The sequence below is a fragment of the Schistocerca piceifrons genome, chromosome 5 (genome assembly GCF_021461385.2).
Source record: "Schistocerca piceifrons isolate TAMUIC-IGC-003096 chromosome 5, iqSchPice1.1, whole genome shotgun sequence".
NCBI lineage: Eukaryota > Metazoa > Arthropoda > Insecta > Orthoptera > Acrididae > Schistocerca > Schistocerca piceifrons.
In genome coordinates, this window is record NC_060142.1 from 187912980 (window position 1) to 187932521 (window position 19542).

Consider the following 19542-nt stretch of genomic DNA (forward strand, 5'->3'; position numbering starts at 1 on the left):
TCGAGATTCGTTCTGCTCTCAGCATTCCAGTGGAAACATCCTTCTGTGCAGTCGAAAGGCTCGGATCATCCAGGAAACTCTGTCATTTCTCTTCCGTAACCTAGCGTGAAGTTATCACTCCCCAAAACCCTAACGAGATGTGTTCTCTTTTAGCCTTCTCCGTAACTTCCCAAATTTGTCGCCAGAGCAGAAACTCGTTGGCCAATAATGACCAGGATTGCGATTTCGGTCCAATAAAATGTAAAGAAAGATGTTAAGCCATCTCCCAATCTTGCCGAATTTGGCTAATTTCAACCAAACTGTGGTCAGAGGTTAGGGGGAGGGCGGACAATATCTCGCATTATATGGGTAAATATTCAAAAGGAATTCCGGATAGCTTGACACGTAGCCACGACTTAGAACCTGCATCCTCTACGAAAAAAAAATACAGTAATAAACAACCAGAATTCTGAAAATTTAAGCTGAACGTTATCTTGACGCGTCGTAACGAAAATTCACACGGTCATCTGATAAGCGACACCTGCCTAGAATCCCATCTCTTGCTAAGAGGCTTCGGCGAAGAATCGTGTGTTTCTCGACAGAAGACGACCGTCCCAAATCCTGCCTGTAGAGCTTGGAATGGAATGGAATACCTGTATGCTTATTAGTCTACTTACGAATGCCCCTTCACCTTCCAGCCCGTTGACACCCAGTTGAGCTGTCCCTCCCGTGTACTGCAAGTAAGAGAAGTGGTCAGAACCCAATTAAAAAAAGTCACTGGAGGCATGAATCTCGACTGCAATATTATTATATGTACCGTCCGTAATCGACTATTTGATCAAAGGGGACGAGCATAAAATGTTGTGAAATACAGGGTGTCCGGATTGAACATAAAATAATATAAAATGCAATTACTTGAGAAAAAATGAAGTATTTATTGACGGTATGTTTCAGTAAGTACGATAACTGGAAACCTTTTTCATACCACTCATACACTTTGAAAGGTCTCTGTTGGATTACTTTCATGTTTAATTTCTTAAATCTGTTGTCATTTATGGCATAAATTCCTCTTCTAAATTTACTGTGGCGTTTCTGACTATCTGGGAGGAGACTGAGTAGTGGAACGTGTTACTTTTACACATAAACAAGAACGATCTGTCACACTACTAAACTTTAAAACACAGTTTATATGTAATTCATGTCACACAGTCTCATACGGAACCTACATCCGCTTTCTTTTACATACTGTATATGATAAGATACTGTCATCCCCCTTCCCTTCTGTGTGAGAGGATGAATGAGCAAATGTGTTTCTAGTTGCATGCTTGAGGGTAGCAGACAAGCCTGTCTGCTAGAGAACAGTAGGACTAACGTCGGAACAGGTAGCTACGCTTTCTAAAGGCAGAGAGGTTTCCATTCTTAGCATGGTCCTGGCCGTCCGTTGTCATGTTGGTATAGAAAGCTGCCCCTCTGGCCAGTTCCGTTTGTATCTGTGAGCCACCCTCAGGGAGCACGCTCGGTAGGAGCGCAGGGCAGTCTGTCCGTGGCGAGCGTCTGAAGTGGTAAGATCTCCGGCTAAGCACGTGTCTGCTAAGTCCGTAGGACAATGGATTTCTTAAGTTCAGCCTAACTGAAAATTTAATCACCTTTATTTCAGGTTTAGCTCTAAAATATCTAATGTTATCTTAAACTGCAGCGCAGTGTAATTCTCGTGTGAAGTTCAGATTATTTTCCGGTAGTTGCTTTGTCACTATTTTGTGAGTAAAGTGGAACCACGTGTTGATCAGTTACTCTAAATAAGATCAATCTTAAATGCGAATGCTTGTGTGATTATAACGTTTCGTCTTGACAATATTTTTCAATATAGCAACTTTTCTTTATGTTCAACCCACGTGGGGTGTACTTTGCGAGACCAGTACCACGTGCTTATATAACTGTTTGACCCGTCAGGTTAACAGTAAGACGTTAGTAACCAGTTCGAGGTTTTTCTTTTGTAAATTGCTTTTCGATATAATTTATTTTAATTATCAAAATTATTGTGAAGTTATACGCTTTGTGTAAACCAAGTTGACCACGTGGAGCATGTGGTGTAATCATCAAAGTAACCCTCAGCTATTCTTTTTGGGAAGATTTCACAGAGAGTTAGTATGAATTTAGTATACCAGTGTGTGGTAATTACATGACGGACAGGATTGTGCTACGAACGTAATTTCTTTGGGTGAAAATTTGAATCTGTTGGTAGTGGTTAACTTTCTCTTGCATACGTTTCAACGTTCTTTGTGTGTTGTTTTATGAATGCAGTGTTGTATGCAGTCTCCCAATCTTGGCTCCATATTTGATGTGTTCCGTAAGATTGCAATCTCACACTTTCACAATCCTAAATAAGGCACCAGCTCAGTTATAACTCACGTTTAATATGCTGAAATTTCAATGATCAATCTTAAAATAAATTTCCAAATATAAACTGATTTCTTTCTTTTTATTTAAATTCTCTTTTATATATATATATATATATATATATATATATATATATATATATATATATATATATATTACCGGTTGTTGTATGACTATTAAAAGATTATAACTGATGTTAGTCTGTTTGGGAATTTGGTAAACCTAGACTAGATACCTGGTGAAACAGTTGCTCTGTAATGCAAGGTTAACTTCCCCAGACAGCTCACAGTTTTTGACCCACTTTTATGGTCTTGAATATCAGCACCGCTTTCATCATACCAAATTAAAGTAGCAAACTTACACATGGCGACCCTGTTCTGTGATTCCGCTAGACTCTGGAATCTCTGAAACGTTAGATTGCGAGCGTTGTATAATCTTAATTTTTTTTTCCCTACAGCGCTCAAACAACTTCTGTGTTGTTTCTGAGCAGACTTTCAAATGATTCACGGCGTTGTTGAGCGGCGTTGTGTTGTTTGTCTTGTTTTGTTTTCTAAATTTGTGTGTTTTATATGTGTGTGTTTTATATGTGTGTGTGTTTTTTTTTCTCGCTTGTAAATTCCACTGTTTCGATCAAAGATAAAAATTTGTTTTGTGTGTGAAAAAGTGCGTACTAGGTTGGGTATCTTTCGTGTGACTGTCGTAATTTTCGGGGGACACATTTATTTTGATTAGTGTGTCGCATACCGTGTATAAATTGCACTAATGCGGACACGTAACCAAGCTAAAAGTAAGCGATCCGAAAACTTAAGCAACATGGACCATGGGGATAATTTGATTTCGAATATTAACACGCCGGACGGTTCCGAAAATGCATTGGGGAATGCTTCAGAGGAAATGCAAAACAGCACGAACGGGCTCACATCAGAGCCAGAAATTAATTGCCTCCAACTAACTCATGAAAGCCTTATTGCAACAAAATAAAGAAAACGCAGAGAAATCAGAAAAATCGTTCCGAGAATAAAAAGAATCATCCGAAAAATCGATCCGTGAGCTAGGCGAACAAATAGACGAAAAATTAATCCAGCAGACAAATAAAGTTGACAAGTCGATGCAGAGAGTGTCCGATGATATCTCACAAAGAATAAACAATCTGGCAAGTGAAATAAAAAGTGATATTATGAAAGAATTAGGCCGTACATTTGAACAAATCGATGATCGTCTGCAAGCCTTAGAACAGGGCAAGTGGATTCGCGATATGGAATCGAAAGAGAGCGAAGAACAGCTACTTAGGAATTTCCAAGCGCTGAGAGAAGAATGCCAAAGGGAACTCCAGCAGGTACTCTCGAGGGTCCAGGAGGCGGAAACGCATTGTCCCACGTCCGTTAGCAACACAATAGCGGACAACAGTTTAGCGATCCACGCGCTGGAACAGCAAGTAGAACAATTGAAGCAGACTGGGGCGGAGGACAAGAGACAAATACATGATAAGATTGCGGCATTAGCGGACATTGTAGGCACGATGAAGCTGACGGAAAGCGAGAACAATACTACACCGGTAGCGGCCGCAGAGACCGAAGAAGTGCGTTCGCTTCTTAGATTTCAGAAGGGACAGTTCGAAGTGAACAGGCAGCACAAAGCTGTAACAGGCGAATTACAAGAACGCGTGGCGCATCTGGAAAACCGCATGGCGTGTGGTTCCGAACTCGCCAATAGCACTAAAAATAGCCATACGAACAGTGCAGAAAGGGACTCCGGCCACGAGGGAGATTTTGACGACAGGGAAGAATGTAATTTGAGGGGCAGACATGAGAAAAATAGAAACATTCAAGGGCCTCGCCAGGAGGAAGTGCGGGGATTTGATTTCAAACATTTCCTTATGGTGAGAAAGTTTGAGATATTTCGAAATTCGCAAAAAGGAATACATCCACGAGCATGGCTCGAGCAATTTGAGTTTTGTCTTCCCCCCGACTGGGCAAGTTCACATAAGATAGAATATATGTTTGGCTATTTGGAAGGCGAACCGGCGATTCGCATGAGGTCTGCAGCGCGTCACTGCAACTCCACTCGGGAGTTTCGACAAGCCTTTCTCTCCGCCTATTGGTCGGAAGCGGCACAAGATAGCGTCAAGCATGGCATAATTATGCTGCCAAATTTGAACCAGTCTGGTTTCGGCAGTCCAGCACGACTATTCGACCACATGCTGCAGGCAAATCAATTTGTATACGACCCATACGGGCCTGCGGAATTAATTAGGATATGCATCACCAAATTGCCGATGCACTTGCGCCACGTCATTCTTGCGGGACGATGCAAAGAGGACGTGGAAACGTTTAAGACACTTCTCCAGGAGTTGAAATATAATACAGCAGAATGCCCGTCTAATCAGGCACAAAGTTATTACGGGGCACAGCAGTGCGATCGCAGTCGTGGCCGTAGTACTAACCAACGGCGTGACTGGTCGTCGCGACGCGAACGGGACAATAATCGGGACCGGCCGTATAGAAACTGGGGTAACAGTCGCGAACACAGGTGGAACAACGGAAATGATCGAGGACGTGGACAGAATCGTGAACGGAACAGTTACGGCAACCAGAATCGATACTACAGTGAACACGGTGGGAATAGGACTATAGGCGGAGCACCTCATGATGTTGAAATTCGGCCAGCTAACCCTAGACATAATCCAGCAAATGGAAATGAACAAAACCGGCAATGACAAACGATCAGCGCAGAAGGCGCCCAATCGGAACAAATGAACGACATGGCAAAGGAGTGCATACGGTATATAGAGAGGGAAGATATTAGAGAGGATTTGTTACAAGAAACTACGAGTGCTAAAATTTCGGGAATAAATCCAGTCGTGACAGTTGCAGTAAACGAAATATGTTTTAAGTGTGTCATTGACACTGGAACCCCTTTCTCGATAGTGAGCGAGGCAGCATTTCAAAAATGCGAAGGGACTGGGACTTGGCCCGTTTTTCAAGTGCGAGGAATAAAGGTGAAGGGCGCAATCCACGGTAAGAGCATAGAAATCCGAAGGCAGACTCGGCTTAATTTTACCTGCCAGGGAAGAGAGTTTGAGTACAACTTCTTTGTGCTCCCAATGCTGAATGTGGCAATGATTTTAGGAAATGACTTCATGAATGCCCACCATGCAGTAATTGACATGGGTGGAGGAGTAATGACACTTCAAGTTGGGGATCAGCCAATTAATTTAGTATTTGATGAATGCATATTACGTGCCGAGTCAGAAATTAGTTGCCTAAAATTTCAAGCTCAAACCGAGTCGCAACCCAGATTGGAGCTACTCGTGAACTATGTAAGTGAGTCGTGCTCTACGTCTGGTGAGCAGGGGAAAGATGTTGCTTTTGCTGATCCACTGAGAAAGAGCATCGCGGGTGTCAGAACCACGGACAGGGAAAAGGAGAAATTGTATTGCCTACTTAGGAATCATGAACGGGTATTTGCTGAGAGGGTTTTACTTACCAGTTCAGAGTACGTGACCATCAGAAGTTTTCTGTTAGACCATACCCTATTCCCGTGGCGTATAAAGCCCAGGTGGAGAAGGAAATAAACAAGATGTTAGAACAAGGAATAATTGAGCGGGCAGTAAGCTCGTACAACTCACCCTTGCTTGTCGTGCCAAAACGCGACAACTCAGTTCGTTTGGTGCTAGACTCGAGACAGATAAACACAATTATTATGTCGGAAACGGACAGGCCTGAGAGCCTTGAGGAACTCTTACAACGTTTCCACGGGGTAAAGGTACTATCATCTGTCGACCTCCGTTCGAGTTTTTGGCAAATCGTGCTACACCCATCTTGCAGATTATATACAGCGTTCCTGTGTTACGGAAATTGTTTCCAATTCCGGCGTCTCCCTTTCGGACTAATCGTCTCATCAGCTGCTTTTATAAGGGGATTAAATAGCATTTTACCTGATGATTTGAAACAGCGAGTGACAATTTACGTGGATGACATATTAATTGCGGAAAAGTCGTGGGAGGACCATAATGACGTTCTGAACAGACTACTGGATGTTTTTGAGAAGGCAGGTGTAACAGTCAACTTAAATAAGTCACAGTTCGGACGAGAGAACATAAAATTCTTAGGCCATATTGTCTCAGCAAATGGAATACAACCTGACCCGGAGAAAATTGCGGCGATAGCGGAGTGTGCAATGCCGACAAATAAAAAACAGTTGCGAGCATTCTTAGGCCTGTGTAATTTTTATAAGCGATTTATAAATTTTAGTGTACTTGGTACACCCCGTCTATGTGGACTAACAGGGAAGAACGCTTTGTGGGTCTGGGATCAAGAGGCACAGGACGAATTTTATAAATTGAAAAAGGCACTGGTAGAGGCTCCCATCCTCGTGCATCCCGACCTGACACAAGAATTCTGTTTAATGACGGACAGTTCCTTGTCAGGATTAGGTGCAGTACTGTTTCAAACGGAAGGAAATAATGATATTACAACTTGGAAAACAATCTCGTTTGGGAGCAGGGTGCTCTCTCGATGTGAAAAAAATTATTCCGTGACGGAACTCGAAGCACTCGCGATAGTTTGGGCATTCTCAAAATTTAGGTATATTTTATTTGGGAGGACCACCAAGGTGTACACTGACCATCGTGCACTCCAATTTCTTATGAGCACAAAAATCACGCATGGGAGACTAGGACGCTGGGCACTATACCTACAGGAATATAACTTCACTGTAGAATACATTCCTGGACAGAAAAATGTAATTGCTGACGCTTTATCGCGCATTCCTATAGGTTTGGTTCACACAGAAGAAAGGGAACTCGGTGAAAATAATTTTAGCATCCTATACTTACAGAATGTAGCGTTCGAGAATTTTGTTACCACCTCTTTAGGGAGTATAGCGGACGAACAGGATAAGGACACAGTATTGAAAGATATAAAGAAGAAGTGGGAGGACAAGGAGAATGTGGAATACGCCAGTACTACTTAGTGCGCAATAGAATATTATTCAAAAAACGAGCCCCGGACGACTCCAGATGGGTGTTGGTGATTCCGGAGGAACTCGTAAACAAAATTATATGGTACATACACTTGAGTTATGGTCACTTCGGAGCACAGAAATGTTGTGAAAAACTGAAAGAGACATGCTATTTTAATAACATGCTACGGCGTATTCGTGGTGTACTTAGAGTGTGCGGACCTTGTCAGCGAGCAAAGGCGGCAACAGTGACTTATGCTGCATCATTGCACTCGATAATACCAAGCAAACTTTGTGACCTCGCGGCCGTGGATCTATTTGAGCCACTAATACGATCTAAAGCAGGTTTTGCATATGTTTTCGTAGCGGTGGAGTTAACCTCCAAGTTTGTGTGTCTGACTCCGTTGAAGCGAGCCACAGGAAGGGCAGTGGCAACTGCATTTGCAAAGCAGTTTCTGCATGAAGTTGGGAGCGTGAAAAGGGTTATCTCGGATAATGGACCACAATTTAGATCGCAATACTGGCAGCGGATGCTTCGAAGAAGAAGAATTAAACCTATATATATATATCTCTTTCACCCCAGCTCGAACCCCAGTGAGCGTATTATGCGTGAATTAGGAAAATTATGTAGGTTATACTGCAGTCGTGATCACCGATCGTGGGACATACACCTAAAAGGATTTCAGAACATAATTAATGAGTTGCCTAATACGTCAACAAAGCTTCCACCCATCACTGTGCTAAAAAACAAGGAGCCCCCAAGCAAAATCAAAGAGGTGGTGCCTTGGCCACTAGAGCCGAGACTACGCCGGAACGCAATTGTTGACAGCTTTACGCAACATCAAGCGTGCAGCAGAAGCCAGAGTCAAGGCGTATAAGAAACACGTGAGAAAAACAGTGTTTCATGTAGGACAAAAAGTTCTTATCAGATCACACAAGCTGTCTAACAAACGGTCAGGTGTCTGCAAGAAATATTTTAATCTCTTTAACGGCCCGTATCGGATAAGGAAGATTCCCCATGAAAACGCCATAGAAGTGGAAACTCTTCGATCGAAGAAATCAAAAGGGCTACTCCATGTGTCAAACGTAAAACCATACATTGAGTAGAAAGGGCAGTGAGGAGTAGAGAGGACGGTGAAGAGAAACAATTGATTAGTTTACATTTGTGATAAATGCATTTTGAATAATATGTTGGTAAAAACAATGATAAAGATGTTTCTATGTGATTGATTGAAGTGATGTTTTAATTTTTTTTCTTTCCTTGTGCAATTAGGATTTAGTTTGATTCAAACGTGAAGATAAAAGGTTTCCTTGTGAACGAGTGAAATGCTGTTTTTTTGTGTGTAAATTGAAAAGAGTCGCTCCTGAGAGAAGCAAGATCTGTGTTGAATTAATGCAAAACTCAGGGGAATATCCGATCTGTGGGTATTATGGATCTGGCAAACCCAGGTCCCCAGCTGTTAGTAGCCTTGTTTCCGATTTTCTGCTTTCAGTGCTACTATCTATCTATTACTATTCTATATCTGTCAGTATAAATGAGGATCTCTTACTATAGTATGCGTGCTGTATGCATATTTTAAGATAGGAGAACTCTGAGAAAGGAATGAGTAAGTTTGGAATCTTGAAAACAGGATGCGATAACACGATTGTTTAACCAATGACTTCCCAATAAGCGTTGATATGTTAATATGTTAATATTGATGATATATGTTTTTTTTTTTTGTTCTTTATAGCTGAGTACGCAAAGTGCTGTCTGTGGATTTCGTAAGTAGATTGATTGCCTTCAAGGTGAAAGAAGAGTTGTGGTTTGTGTAATTTACGTGGCTTGAAATAGTATTATGGCAGTCAAACGACGAGCAGTTTTCCAGCAAATGGAGAATGGAACGGAAATATGGATCCTTTTTGTAGTCTTGATTGATGTTGAGCCAAAGCCTGAAAAATTATTCTGCGTTACTACTTGTCCTAGAAAAGCGACGTTTATGTGTTTTGCTGATGCTGTGAGCATTACAGCTTACTGTTTTCGCTGGTGCGGGATGCACTGCAGCGTATATGATTTGTACTGAGGAAATTTCCCTCTTGAAGGTAGAGGAAGATTAAATAATTTTGATTATGGGACCGCAGGAAAGCTTGGTTTAAAATAATAAGGATGAAGCAAAACATTTGTCATTTAAACTACAGGAGGATTCGGATCTTTTGTGTCTGTTGTAAGTTCAATATGTTAAGATGAAACTGTTTTACACAACAGAGGAGACCACAATTTTGCCATTCATGAGAAATGAATCCAGAATAACCACCACAGGCGAAATAACTGATTTGGAAGCGAAAGGTAACTTAAAGAAGGAACGAAATCGCAGCAAAATGGGTAAGAAAATGTAGTATAACCTGTATGATGCAGATATTTTTACCGTTCTCAGAGTCATCTGTGTGATTAATTCTTGCGATAACGTAATTTTAGATGAAATTGTCTTACTGTTTTATGTATAAACATATGAGTATGATAGATGTATAATTGCGAGTCTTTTATCAGGTGTGTCAACTGGTATAAATGTTTTTGCGTGTAAATAACCATTGTTCTTTTTACTGTGTATGTTTAAGGAAAGTTTCTCCATATTTATCATGTGACAAGACACATGCGGCGAGCGTCAGGAAGAGGACGAATTAGAACAATGTTGTAGTGGTGTAAACACTTTGTTGAAGTAGCATTGAAGTAGCTTGTTGGATTAACTAGTAGTGGATTGAAGTAAAATTTTGAGTAATGCATGTTTATGGGTAGTTAGTTTGTAGAATAGACAACAGGTGTGCATGTGTGTGTGAAAATAACATGTGAACCCTATGCTCTCCTGACCTATACTTGCGCAAGGCATAACCATATTCATTTTAGTGAATTAATAAGTGGCATTTGATTTATTAAAACACAAGTGAACCACATTAGTGATGTGGATTTAAATATTATATTGTCAGTTCATTTAATTCTTATTTTTTTACATTGTCAAGTCATTTCACTTTTTTTTTTACATTGTCAAGTCATTTAACTTTTATTTTATATTGTCGATTCATCTAATTTTTTTATTTAAAAAAAATTTAAGTCTCACTTTTGTTCTTAAATTGTGAAAGACAATACGAAGTGGTATTATGTATGACATTTTGTAATCACATAAGGATGGTGAAAAATTTCTGTGAATGCAGTTGAGAACGTGAAAGCGAACCGGCAAAACTCTTACGAGACAGCGGGAGCAGCCGGACTAGTTGTAAACTGGCGGGTTTCCCAGCAGGACACGCTGTCACCCGGGCCACTTCGGGAGCGCGGCCGACAACAAAAGAAGGGTACGCGGCAAACACTTTCCCTTGCACCTGGAGCTAATGGGCGGCCGCCCCGTGCGACCCTTCCTAGAGGCGATGACCTGAGATGGGCGAGCGGTCCACCGCGCGGAAATCCATCTGCTGGCAACGCACCACACGCACGCGACCGTGACGAGACGGCCGCGGTGAAACAACACAAGGGGCGTGGAGCCTTTTGACAGGTACTGTCCAGAGAAACTTGCAGACGTCAACGACGCCTATCGACATTTCCTGACGGATGCCTACCGTCAAACGACAATAAATCATGGTTCGATGTTCTCTGGTCGCTAAGGGTGGCACAAAAGAAGAGCCATTAAGTGTCATCCTTGCCCAGGAATATCAACCTGGCGTGTCAAACGAGGATACCGCACGAATTTGACAACACAAACATGGAACCAAATCGAGATGTACGTGACACGGGCCACCAAGAGAAACTTCATGAGAGGGCAGAGACGGCGGGATCGCACGCAACAGATGGACAAAAATCCCTACTGACAGCTGCGGCGACGAACCCCCTCCCCCACCCCTTATATTGTGCCTCGGAACAGTGGAACTACTGAGTGTGTCAGTGAACAGTGATTATACGGTTCTTAGTTCAATGCATATACGTGTGTTTCTGTCACAAAAACTTTGACTCGTGTGTTTTGCAGGGATTCGATTTATTGGTGTTTATTAGACTGACTCTTGTATTTTGCAGGTGTTCTATTTATTGTTTTTTTTTTAGACTTTGACTCTTGTATTTTGCAGGTGTTTTATTTATTGGTGTTTTTTTTTAGATGTTGACTATTGTACGGTTTTATTGATCAATGTTTGTTCTTGTGTGATGTATTAGATTTGTGATATTTTGTTTCGTAAATTCATTCAAGTGGCATTGCTTCGTTTATCAGTCAGATTGCTATTCATTCTCATTGGACTGTGATCGATTAGCCTTTGCGTGGGGCATATTTATTGTGAGGAACCCCTTAAGGGTAACAATCACATAATTATTGTAGTTTCAGTATAATGACACAGTGCTCATTGTTTGCTAACTAATTGAAATATAGTAGAGTGATTAAATTAGTGCCACATAGTTGTTTTAATTCAACAAATTATTAGTTTTATAAGATATAGAATTTTTTTGCGATAACCACTTTGTAAAACATGTTTTTTCTCTTATCATTTTTTTGCTTTTGCGGATTGTGCATTGCAATGTTCTGCTTTATAATACTGATGTTATTTCATGTTCTTTTTTAATTGCTGTGGCACCTTTGCTATTTTCATAAATTTTGCTTGTTAATAAACAGTCATAAATTTTCCTGTGATCAGTTGGCTCTTGCAATGAGCAAATACTGGTGAACTCCATAAGGGTAACAACCAGAAATTGTTTTCATATTAATGACACAGGAACCATTGTTTTTACTTGCTGACCGAATTAGGTCTACACTATCTTTTAAATAGGTGTCACAGATTGTGTTCTTTTTTTTCTGTTTGAAATTAGTAGATTTTAAAGATTTGATGAAATTATTGTGTTTTAGCAAGTAGCTGGTGACCTTTTGCCTTTTCTTTACACTTTTGGTTTAAGTAGGGTGTGAGAAGCCTGCTTGGGAATGTCCTAGCATGGCCAGAAAATTCCCTGCACAGTCTTTTCCCGGAGCGTTGGGGTTATGAAAGGTCTCTGTTGGATTCCTTTCATGTTTAATTTCTTAAATCTGTTGTTATTTACGGCATAAATTCCTCTTCTAAATTTACTGTGGCGTTTCTGACTATCTGGGAGGAGACTGAGTAGTGGAACGTGTTACTTTTGCACATAAACAAGAACGATCTGTCACACTACTACACTTTAAAACACAGTTTATATGTAATTCATGTCACACAGTCTCATACGGAACCTACATCCACTTTCTTTTATATACTGTATATGATAAGATACTGTCATCCCCCTTCCCTTCTGTGTGAGAGGATGAATGAGCAAATGTGTTTCTAGTTGCATGCTTGAGGGTAGCAGACAAGCCTGTCTGCTAGAGAACAGTAGGACCAACGTCGGAACAGGTAGCTACGCTTTCTAAAGGCAGAGAGGTTTCCATTCTTAGCATGGTCCTGGCCGTCCGTTGTCATGTTGGTATAGGAAGCTGCCCCTCTGGCCAGTTCCGTTTGTATCTGTGAGCCACCCTCAGGAAGCACGCTCGGTAGGAGCGCAGGGCAGTCTGTCCGTGGGAAGTGTCTGAAGTGGTAAGATCTCCGGATAAGCGCGTGTCTGCTAAGTCCGTAGGACAATGGATTTCTTAAGTTCAGCCTAACTGAAAATTTAATCACCTTTATTTCAGGTTTAGCTCTAAAATATCTAATGTTATCTTAAACTGCAGCGCAGTGTAATTCTCGTGTGAAGTTCAGATTATTTTCCGGTAGTTGCTTTGTCACTTCTTTGTGAGTAAAGTGGAACCACGTGTTGATCAGTAACTCTAAATAAGATCAATCTTAAATGCGAATGCTTGTGTGATTATAACGTTTCGTCTTGACAATATTTTTCAATATAGCAACTTTTCTTTATGTTCAACCCACGTGGGGTGTACTTTGCGAGACCAGTACCACGTGCTTATATAACTGTTTGACCCGTCAGGTTAACAGTAAGACGTTAGTAACCAGTTCGAGGTTTTTCTTTTGTAAATTGCTTTTCGATCTAATTTATTTTAATTATCAAAATTATTGTGGAGTTATACGCTTTGTGTAAACCAAGTTGACCACGTGAAGCATGTGGCGTAATCATCAAAGTAGCCCTCAGCTATTCTTTTTGTGAAGATTTCACAGAGAGTTAGTATGAATTTAGTATGCCAGTGTGTGGTAATTACATGACGGACAGGATTGTGCTACGAACTTAATTTCTTTGGGTGAAAATTTGAATCTGTTGGTAGTGGTTAACTTTCTCTTGCATACGTTTCAACTTTCTTTGTGTGTTGTTTTATGAATGCAGTGTTGTATGCAGTCTCCCAATCTTGGCTCCATATTTGATGTGTTCCGTAAGATTGCAATCTCACACTTTCACAATCCTAAATAAGGCACCAGCTCAGTTATAACTCACGTTTAATATGCTGAAATTTCAATGATCAATCTTAAAATAAATTTCCAAATATAAACTGATTTCTTTCTTTTTATTTAAATTCTCTTATATATATATATATATATATATATATATATTACCGGTTGTTGTATGACTATTAAAAGATTATAATTGATGTTAGTCTGTTTGGGAATTTGGTAAACCTAGACTAGATACCTGGTGAAACAGTTGCTCTGTAATGCAAGGTTAACTTCCCCAGACAGCTCACAGTTTTTAACCCACTTTTATGGTCTTGAATATCAGCACCGCTTTCATCATACCAAATTAAAGTAGCAAACTTACAACTTCTTCGATGTGCGCTTGATTAGTGGCGCAACGGACACCTACGCTGAGGTGTCAGCATCATGGGATACCTTCTAATATCGTGTCAGACCTCCTTTTGCCGGAGGAGTGCAGCAACTAGGTATGGCATGGACTCAGCAAGTCGTTGGAAGTCCCCTGCAGGAATACTGACCTATGCTTCCTCTGTAGTCATACATAGCTCCGAAAGTGTTGTGCACGAACTGACCTTTCGAATATATCCCATAAATATTCGATGGAATTCATGCCAAGCAATCTGGGTGGCAAAACCGTTGGTTAGAATTGTCCAGAATGTTCTCCAAACCAATCACGAAAAATCGTGGCCCGATGACATGGCGCATTGTCATCCATAAAAACTCCCGTGAATGGTTGCAAATGGTCTCCAAATAGCCGGACAGAAGAATATGCAGTCGATGATCGGTTCAATTGGACCAGAGGACAGCGTACGCCACCACCAGCTTGCACAGTGCCTTGTTGACAACTTGGCTCCATGGCCTCTTGAGGTCTAAAGCACGCTCGAACACTGCCATCGGCTCTAACCAACTGAAATCTGGACTCATACGACCAGACAACTCTTTCACAGTCGTCTAGAGTCTAACCGATAGGGTCACGAGCCCAGGAGGGGCGCTGCCGGCGATTTCATGCCTAAGCAAAAATGGTTCAAATGGCTCTGAGCGCTATGGGACTCAACTGCTGTGGTCATCAGTCCCCTAGAACTTAGAACTACTTAAACCTAACTAACCTAAGGACATTACACACATCCATGCCCGAGGCAGGATTCGAACCTGCGACCATGCCTAAGCAAAGACACTAGCATCGGTCGTCTGCTCCAATAGCCCGTTAAGACGAAATTTCGCCGCACTGTCCTAACGGATACGTTCGACGTAAGCGCACATTGATTTCTAAGTTTGCTTTACTCAGGGTTGGTTGTCTGTTAGAACTGGCAAGTCTATGCAAAGGCCACTGCTCCCGGTCGTTAAATGAAGGCCATCGGGCACTGCGTAGTCCGTGATGAGACGAAATGCCTGGAATTTGGTATTCTCGACACACTCTTGGCACTGTGAATCTCGGAATACTGAATTCCATACCTATTTCAGAAATTGAATGCGGAACGGTAGTTGGAGCTAGACGCATAGTGGGACATTCAAAGTGTGTTGATTCACGTCGTGCATCCGTAATCATGTCGGTAACCTTGTACAATGAATCATCTGAATACAGATGACAGTTACACCAATGTACTTCCCTTTTAGACATTTCGTACGCGATGCTTCCGACATCATTACATGTAGTATATGTGCATATCGCTATTCCATGAGTTTGTCACTACAGTGTTATCTGTATTACACTTATCTCCAAAAGTTTTGTAGCATTGCCTGGCGCAAACTTTGAAGGACGACATCGCGTACTGTCGAACAACATAGCGGTAACTGCCTACTTGACTGTCGGATTGACTTACGAGGTCTCCACTGGATGGACGTACGGATTAACCCAACAGTAGCATCCAGAACTGCGTGCTTGTTGTGGTGCCACGACGTCAAAAGCAAACTCCGAGTTTCCCAAAGCCTCTTGTCACATTCCTTGAATGTTACATAAGTGTGAACATCGTCATTTGGTTGCAGTTCATACTCACTCCGAAAAGGACGTTGTAGCAGTCTAACAGACTTTAGTTTCGTGAGATGAAGCACACAGAATACCTTATGTTGTGGAGTCCACGTAGCTACTGGCGTGCATTTACGTGCACAAAGCAGTTACGCACAAGCGCACGCGGTACCAGTTGTAGCAGCCAAACACCAAGAGCGTTTAGAGTTACCACATTTGTAGAAGCAAATCGTGAACAAATATCTTCATTACGTCTGAAGCTATTACATTTTACGTTATTATATGCTTAACCCAGACATCTTGTGTGCTGGAGGACAGCTTCACAGAAGACTGGCCACATAACAGCTGTGGCAGTTGAAGGCATATGAGAGATTGATGTTTCTGGATCACTGGTGGAAGTCCAGAAGATACACAGGGTGATTCAATTGCCTCTACTATGCAACCCGCAACCCCTTTAAATACCACACGCAACATTTTCGTATTCTCTGCCCCGCTACACAGAAACCAATAGTCCCAAAGAAAAATCGAACACTGCCTTTTTGTATGAAATATATTGCAGTTAAACTGTATACTGAGATACGTTTACGCTAGAGGCTGTAGTTTTCGGATTATTCAAGAAAAACGTACTAAGGTGACATTCAAGCGAATTTTTTTTAATGACTCCAAAACCGTGGTCTCCAGTGAAACCGTGTCAGTACAAAATTTAACGGCATTAAATATCGTACAAAAAGGCCCCGCTAATTTTTTCTGTGGGGCTAATAGTTTGCATATAGCGAACGAGAGAATATGAAAATCTCGCGAGTGGTTTTAGAAGGCGTTTCAGGTAGCATAAAAATCCATAGATAGGGGCAACCGAATCACCCTCTGTGTAAAGGTAATTAAATGAAAATAATACGTTAAATATGTCTTTTATCGATTTTTATTAATTCACCCACTTCATTATTAATCTGTTTTCGATTCAAACTCAGTAGTTGCTGACGAAATCACAACTCGAGATACACAACTGAAAAAAAATAGTACACCTGGAAAGACGACAGCGAGTTTCATCCGATGACGGCATATGGCACCTGGGGGATAGTAGATTTATAGATAATCTTTTCGACCTCGTCCCCCCAACAAATAGCTTAGTGGTGTTGCTATCAGCGCTATCTACCGTTTAATAGGGAATTCTCACAGCCAGACAGCCAGAAGGCTCATTGTGGTGCAACCATGCCAAAGAGACACACTATTGCTTCCTACAGCCAAGTGAGCGAAATTGAAAGGGGTCAAATTACAGTCTTCTGAAGGGTGGGCTGGTCCTTTCGGAGATTTGCCACAGAACTGGGACGTACTGCATCACTTGCCCAACGATGCCACATGAACATTCTCATTCCCGTAGACGAGGTTCTGGACATCCAAGCACCACAGATACCCACCACGATAGTTGTATTGTATGGACAGCAGTAGCAGATCGTACAGCTACGACAGCTCAGATGAATGGTATTGGGAGGCCTGACGTGTCCAGAGTAAGCATAAGCGAAGCTAACGTGACCATCTACCATCGAGCCATTGGTGTAGACTATTTCTGACCCCCGGACCCCTCTGAAAGTAGAGAAATATTGGCGGTGGAGGGTCTCAGGAGGAACTGAATCTTTTGCGCCTTGTGATAGGTCCAGACGAAGCTGTGGCCGAGGCATGACCATGGAGGTGTACGTAAGTAGGCTCAGAGGAAGGGTGGTAGAGGGAAAAGTACAAGTTCAGTGAGAAGGGGCCAGACAAGGGCTGAAATTGTAATCCCCAATCTACGCCGGCGTTGCGGGAAACAGATCGCTGTATTAGGGAAGAGAACACGGGTATTTGCATGTTAAGGCGAGCTGCGAATGTACGATTATAATTTGCAAGCAGTTGTTGTCGCCTGGTTCACAATGGAAGATATATAGAGTAGGCTGCTCTGGGCGCGTTCGGAAAGCTCCTTTCGCAACTCGAACTCCACAGTGGTGTATAGGGTTCATCGTCTACAATACCGAGGACGATGCTGAAACATACGCCAGGCTCCCATAGTCAAGATGGGACTTAAGAGTGTAGAGCGATCTGCATCCCACTCAGTGTGACTCATGCATCAAAGAATGTTAAGATGCCCCTAGCACTTTTGCTTAAGCCGACCAAGAACATGGGGAAGCCAAGTTAAGAGGGCGTCGGAAACCAGTCCTAAAAAGCAATAAGAATCCACAGCATTAAGGAGTTGGTCATCAACATAAAGTGGTGGTTTTGGCAGAACTGTATGACGGGGACTGAAGAGCATGACGCAAATCTTGGCAGCTGGAAACTGAAGGCCGTGGGTGAAGGCCCATGACTGTGTTTCTCATATGGCTTCCTGCAGTCGACATTCAGCCACACCAAAAGTAAAGAAGCAAAAGGAAATACAAAAGTCCTCAGCATGTAAGGAAGGTGATACTGAGGACCTCACAGCTGCTGTAAAACCATTAATGGCCACTAAAATGAGGGAGACACTCAGTACAGAGTCCTGTGGGACCCCATTCTCTTGGATGTGGTGGAGGGGAGTGTGTGAAGCACTGACTCGAACGCTTAAGCAGCTGAGCTATAAAAAGCTCTGTATAAAAATCGGCAGCAGGCCCCAGAGACCCTCCAACGTGGTGTCGCCAGTGGTATCATAGCCTTTCATCAGGTCAAATAAGGGAGCGATAAGGTGTTGATGGCGGGAAAAGTTCGTTCAGATGGCAGGCTCCCAGAGTCAGAAGGCCCAGAGACTCAAGGAGCCAAGACAACCATTGGCTCACCAAACGTTTGAGCAACTTTCACGGAACGTTGGTGGGGCTAATAGGATGTTAGCTGTCTATATCTAACGGGTTCTTACCAGAGTATAGCACTGGAGCGATTATACTTTGTCTCCATTGTGATGGGAATTTGCCATCGGTCGAGTCGCGGTTGAAGATGGCAGGAAGATGGCGCTGGTAATCTGCTGACAGACGTTTAATCATTTGGTGATGGATGCGGTCTGGCCCGTGGATAGTGTCAGGACAAACTGCAAGGGCACGAGAAATTCCCACTCACTGAACGGGCTATTATAAGACTCAGGGTGGTGTGTAGTAAAATGGTGCGTAGTAAAACATAGGTGTTGTCGTTGCACCCGCTTTAGGGTACGAAAGGTGGGGTGGGAATTCTCAGACACAGAGATTCGAGCACAATGTTTGGCAAAACGCTCTGCAATTACAACTGGGTCGGTTTATAATGGAAATTCTTGGTTTACCTGCAGGGGTCTGATATCTGTTAAGCCGTCTGAGCTTAGTCCAAACCTGGGAAGGAGAGTCTCGTGTTCCAATGGTGTAGATGTACCATTCCCAGAGTCCTGCTTCCGTCTTTTGGTTAGTTAACAGATCCAGGCATGCTGCCATTTGGAGGCAATGAGGTGCTCAAGTGATGTGTGCGACTTATTACATTGTAGAGTCCACCTACGATCCCTAATGTCCACAGCGATTTCCAGTGACCCCCAAGGCACTGTCTTCTGCCAGGGGTAACCTGAGGAAGAAGGGACTGTTGATTCAGAGGCAGATATAATGATTGTTGCAACATCTTCGATTACCACATGGATGTCACCAATCAATGGAGAGCCAACAGTGGTAGCAGAGGTGTAAGCGTTCCAGCCAGCCTTGGTAAGAGCCCATCTGGGCAAGAGTCCAGGAGAGTTTGCTGGTCATTACCACACAAGTCGTCCTAAGCTCTCCAGTGGATTGGCAGTAGAAGGCCAGGACTGGAAACTGAGAGATCAGTGGCTGAGTAAGTGCCATGTGGCCACAATGTAATGAGTTGGAGAACTTGTATTTAGGAGGCAAAGGTCGAGTTGAGTTAGTAGAGTCTCGACATGTTTACCACGG